The following is a 6,212-nucleotide window of genomic DNA, read 5'->3' on the forward strand; positions in this document are numbered from 1 at the left end:
CTCGGCCAAAAGGGGACGCCCACCGGTTAGCGCTGGAGTACTGTTGGGTGAGTCACACATCCCGGATACCAATGATAGACTGCGGCTTAGTGCCAACCTGTGCGTACGCTCAGAGACTCTACTTGTGAAAAGTGCGAAAGTGGCTCAGTGGTTAGAGTGTTGGTCCCAACCCGAAGGTCGGAGGATCGAGTCCCGCTCGGACCAAGTTCTGTTGTTTTGTCCTTAGGCAAGACACTTCACCCACATTGCCTAGTATGAAAGTGGTGTGTGTGTGAATGATAGGTGGTGGTCGGAGGGGCCGATGGCGCAGATTGGCAGCTTCGCTTCCGTCAGTCTCCCCCAGGGCAATACAATAGTAGCTTACCATCACCATGTGTGGAAATGAATGAATAATGACTATAGTGTAGTGCTTTGAGAGGCTTTGACAAGCCTGTAAAGCGCATTACAAGTGTAAGGCATTATTATTATTATTATTATTGTTTCCGCCCTCGTTGATTCCGGGTCCGAGAAAGGATTTTATCAACGCCCAAGTCGCGGAAAGCTCGGCGTACACCTGGAACCCCTCGAACGCCCCCCTAAACGCCCAGGGACTTAATGGACGTTTTTTGGGTCGTGTGACCCACGTCACGGAACCCGTCACCGTGGTTTTGTCCGGCAATCACCGTGAGACCCGGCAGTTTCATGTCCTGTCTTCCTCCGCCTCCCCACTAGTTTTAGGCTACCCCTGGCTTCGAACTCATAACCCCATCTTTGATTGGGCCCGGGGTGGGGTTTCGGGGTGGAGTCCCGAGTGCCATGCCCAGTGTCTCCAGTCGGCCCTACCTCCCGCCGGGGGGGCCCGGTCCCGCCATCAGCCCGTCCCAGGACGTTCCTAGCCTCGTCTTCGGTTCCGGCGGAGTATCACGACTTCAAGGAGGTTTTTAGCAAGAGTCGGGCGCTCTCCTTACCTCCGCACCGCCCCTACAATTGTGCCATAGACCTCCTCCCGGGTGCCCCGTTACCGTCCAGTCGGCTGTAAACCTCTCGAGGGCCGGAGCGAGAGTCTATGGAGGAATATATCCTGGGCGTTCCCTGGCCGCTGGAATTATCGACCTTCTACTTCCCCCGTGGGTGCAGGCTTCTTCTTCGTGGCCCAAAAAGGACAAGTCCACTGCGCCCTGCATCGACTACCGGGGTTTGAACAATATCACCGTTAAAAACAAGTACCTGCTCCCCCCTTCTGGACTCTGCTTTTCCGCCCCTCCACGGGAGCCACTCGTTTTTTTCTAAACTGGACCTGCGAAACGCCTACCATCTTGTGCGCATAAGGGAGGGGGACGAGTGGAAGACGGCACTTAAGACCCCCCTTGGCCACTTCGAATATCTGGTCATGCCCTTTGGCCTTACCAATGCCCCTGCAGTGTTCCAAGCCCTGATTAACGACGTTCTCCGTGATTTTTTTGAACTGGTTTGTCTTTGTTTATCTGGACAACATCCTGATTTTTTCCCAGTCCCTTCAGGAGCATCGCCGTCATGTCCGCCTGGTTCTGCAGCGCCTCCTAGAAAACAAACTGTTTGTTAAGGCAGAGAAGTGCGAATTCCATGCTGAGGAGGTCGGTTTTTTGGGCTTCATTGTGAGGCGGGGCCAAGTGAAAGCCGACCCCGAGAAGATCCAGGCCGTCGCGGATTGGCCCGTCCCGACCAACCGCAAGCAGCACCAGCGGTTCATCGGCTTCGCCAACTTTTATAGACATTTTATAAGGGACTTCAGTAGGGTTATCTCACCCCTAACTAAACTTACCTCTCCTTCGTTGCAGTTTTCCTGGTCCCCCGAGGCGCAATCAGCCTTCGAGAAGCTCAAGAAGCTGTTCACCTCTGCTCCCATCCTACACCAGCCCGACCCCCGGCGCCAATTCATCGTGGAAGTAGATGCCTCCGACTCGGGAGTGGGGGCCGTGCTGTCACAGAGGTTTGAACCCCACAATCGCCTCTGTTCCTGCGCCTTCTTCTCCCGCTGGTTGTCCTCGGCTGAGGCCAACTATGACGTGGGGGACCGGGAGCTTCTGGCCGTCAAGCTCGCCCTGGAGGAGTGGCGCCACTGGCTGGAGGGGGCGGAGCAGCCGTTCATGGTGTGGACGGACCACAAAAATTTGGAATATATCCAGTCTGCCAAGCGACTCAACTCTCGTCAGGCTCGTTGGTCCCTGTTTTTCAGTCGCTTTAACTTTCTCCTGACCTACCGTCCCGGGTCCCGGAACATCAAACCGGACGCACTTTCTCGCCAGTTCACCCTGGAGGACAGCCCGGGTCCCGCAGAGATGATCATTCCTCCCTCCAACATCCCTGTCTAGTGCCCTTGTGCAGTGTAAAGACCTGTGACATAATCATAAAGACGACCTTATGGCTGCAGGTCGTTGTAACTCATGTAGATATTTGATTTTTGCCTCCTCCCCCACACAGCCACATGTCTTCACTTTGTCAATGCCCCACTCCCTCAGCCCTTCACACCTCTGCCTCAGCCCATCAGCCCACAGCTCCATGGACTAATCCACCCACTGACTGACACTTCATTACCTTTATTATTATAGTGCTGCCCTTTGTTTTGTGAAACAGCATAATCTTTTAAACACTCCTGCTTGGCTGTTCTGGTCCAACCAAAAGAGTGGAGATGGGTGCAGGGACTTTTAACCAACAGAGAAAGAGACATTGGGCACAAAAGAAGCTGCTCTATATGCCAGGCCTGAACCATAACTTTTGACTGATTGGTTAAATGACTTTGAGATCTCTCTGCCACTGCTCCTGTAAGTATATCATATGTGTCGTCTAGATGGCGTCAAAGATGCCCTGTAAATGTTACCTTTTACCTTAATTTGACGTTATTTTCCTACTGTTAGTTAGAAAATGACAAAAGACCTCTTTTTGTTTTACAAAAATGTCATTCAATAACTTGATGTATAGAAAATATGCAAAAGGTGCTAGATTCACCACCTCTAGACTGGTCTGGTCCTGGGGAAGGGTCAGAAGAAACACAAATTATCAAGTGGCCCACTTTTACCGTGGCAGGGGCCCATGTGTAAGTGTAAAGCAAGGGGTCTGTGATGACTGCCAAAACAAAATTGTGTCAGAAAAATAAAATTCAAACTCATTAATTGAAACTAATGTAGCCTGTTGTAGTACACAGCTACATCAAGACACAGTATTCATGCTAGGTCATTAAGTTCACTGACATCTACTGTATTTTCCTTTGTTCTAATGCAGATCTACAGGACCCACCGACAAAATGAAGTTCACATGTGACCAGGGTGGAAAGATATGGACCAAGGCTTCAGCATTCAAAGTACACTACAGAACTCACACATGAGAAAGGCCATACAGCTGTGACCAGTGTGGGAAGAGATTTAAACAGTCTAGTGTCCTCCATCGACATATGAAAATCCACAATGGAGAAAGACCGTATAGATGTGACCAGTGTGGGAAGGCATTTAAACAGTCTGGTGCACTCAAAGTACACATAAGAATCCAAACAGGAGAAAGGCCAGACAGGTGTGACCAGTGTATGAAAGTGTTTTCTGATTCAACCAGTCTGATTAAACACATGATGACTCACAAGAGACAAACCGTAAGACTGTGAGGAGTGGGAAGGATTTCAGATCTGTAAGAAACAGGTCATTTTCTTCATTAACACTTTCCTTTGTTCTAATGCAGAGTTACAGGATCCTCGGACAGAATGAAGTTCACCTGTGAAGGAGGTGGGCCACAGCTTCAGCATTCAAAGTACACTACAGACCTCACACAGGTGAAAGGCCATACAGATGTGACCAGTGTGGGAAGGGATTTTACCAGTCTAGTGTCCTCCAACAACATATGAATATCCACAATGGAGAAAGACCGTATAGATGTGATCAGTTCAGGCACTTCAACAGTTTAGTTCACTCAAATCACATAAGAGAGATCAGCTTCTTCTGTGTCCAGTTACTTGCCCCTCTTTGTGTCTGGTCTATTCAGAGCTGCTGTAGTTTTTGCCCCTCCACCCCTCCCCATGCTATTTAATGGTGCCTAATCAGAAGCATTTGAGAATGGGCAGCTTTTCAAATCTCACATAGGAGACAGACATTATGCCCCACAAGACAAAGGGCAACATTATAATAATAAAGATAATGAAGTTTCAGTCAGTGGGTGGATTAGTCCATGGAGCTGTGGGCTGATGGGCTGAGGCAGAGGTGTGAAGGGCTGAGGGAGTGAGGCATTTTCAAAAGGAAGACTGAGTAAAAAAATATATATTTACAGTAGTTACAATGACCTGTAATCTTAAGGCCTTTTTTATGATTAAGTCACAGGTCTTTACATGGGCACTAGACAGGGATGTCCACTATGTCCATTTAATTTCATTAAAACCACACCCAACTATTGGAGGGGAACAACCCCCCAGCCTCACCAACAAAATCAGTCTCAATGTTGAATATTTCTTACTTTACATCTGAGCAGAAAAAAATACCCAAAAATATGCAACCTTCCAATCCTTCACAACTTTAAATCTATAAATCTGTACTATCAATCTAACTTCTGAAATGACTGTCAAACATCACAAACATAACTTTATCTACCATGACAACCAATAAACACTTCCAATAAATAAAATACAAAAACATTTTCTGGTTTCATTGGATTTGTCTGAGTGTCTTCAGACAAGTGAGAAATCAATGGGCTTATAAGCTTCTAGTATTTAAATAATCAGTGGGGCTTATTTTGATGACATATTCTAGGTTGTGGGTCAAGTCTATATAAGTCTAACCAGGACCAGTGCAGTGATTGGTATTTGGAGCATAGTTAGTAGGTGTGATGACAGTAAAGGTGCAATTAAAGTTTTCTATATAAAAATTATCTTGTATTTAAATATCTGGCTTATTTTTTGTATCTTTAATTTTAAGTTGTGGGTCACTTAAATTTATTGTTCTTTGTAGTGAGGTTTTCTGGTTTGTAAGATGAGTAAGAGCATTGAGGCTTTTATGATGGGGATGGGAGTTTGTTCCTCTCTAATAGTTGGGGTTTGATTTGATGAAAACATTTGGGTAGAGTGAACATCCCTGTCTAGTGCCCAAGTGCAGAGTAAAGACGTGTGAAATAATCATAAAGACGACCTTATGGCTGCAGGTCTTTGTAACTCATGAAAATATTTGATTATTGCCTCAGGGAGCTGCAGTGAGTCAATGATGTAAACCTGCATTTTTCATCAGTCCCCCTCTCCTCCCCCACACAGCCACATGTCTCATGTGACTTTTGCACCACCCTCAAATGCTCCTGATTGGCTGCTGTGGTCCAATCAAAAGAGTGGAGATGGGTGGAGGGGCTTTTAACAAACTGCAACAGTGTTGAGAGACAAAGAAGAGGCAGTGACTGGACACAGAAGAAGCTGCTCTATATGACAGACCTGAACCATAACTTTTGACTGTTTGGTTTAAGGACTTTGAGATCTCTCTGCCACTGCTCCTGTAAGTATCATATGTGTCGTCCAGGTGGGGTGAAAGATCGTTAAATCGGTCTGTAAATGTTACCTTTTACCTCAATTTGACATTAAATTTGCTACTGTTACGACCCATGGCTTAAAGAGTCACTGCAAAGTTAGAGAATTACATAGGACTTTTTATTTTCCAAAAATATCATTCAGTAAGTTGATGAAAATATGCATAATGTGCTAGGTTCACTGCCTCTAGACAAGTTCTGTGTCCTGGGGAAGGGAGAGAAGAAACACATCTTAGCGTGTGGCTCACTTTTACTCTGGCAGGGACGTTGAGCTCAAGGAATAAGGCTAAGGCAATGGGTCGTCACAGCTACTGAAAGAACAGAATTATGCCATAAAAATAGAACACTTACTGATTAATTCAACTTAATATAACTTCCTTGTAGTACACAGCCACATCAAAACACTCTGTGTTTAGTTAACTTACTTCACTGACATCTACTTTCCTTTATTCTAAAGCAGAGCTACAGGATCCTGTGACAGAATGAAGTTTACCTGTGACCAGTGTGGAAAGACCTGGGCCAAGGCTTCCAGACTCAAAGAACACTACAGAACTCACACAGGAGAAAGGCCATACAGCTGTGACCAGTGTGGGAAGGAATTTAAACACTCTGATGCACTCAAAGTACATATGAGAGTCCACACAGGAGAAAGGCCATACAGCTGTGACCAGTGTGGCAAGGCATTTAAACAGTTTTTTGCACTCAAAGTACAT

Source organism: Periophthalmus magnuspinnatus, chromosome 14 (genome assembly GCF_009829125.3).
Source record: "Periophthalmus magnuspinnatus isolate fPerMag1 chromosome 14, fPerMag1.2.pri, whole genome shotgun sequence".
Classification (NCBI taxonomy): Eukaryota; Metazoa; Chordata; class Actinopteri; order Gobiiformes; family Gobiidae; genus Periophthalmus; species Periophthalmus magnuspinnatus.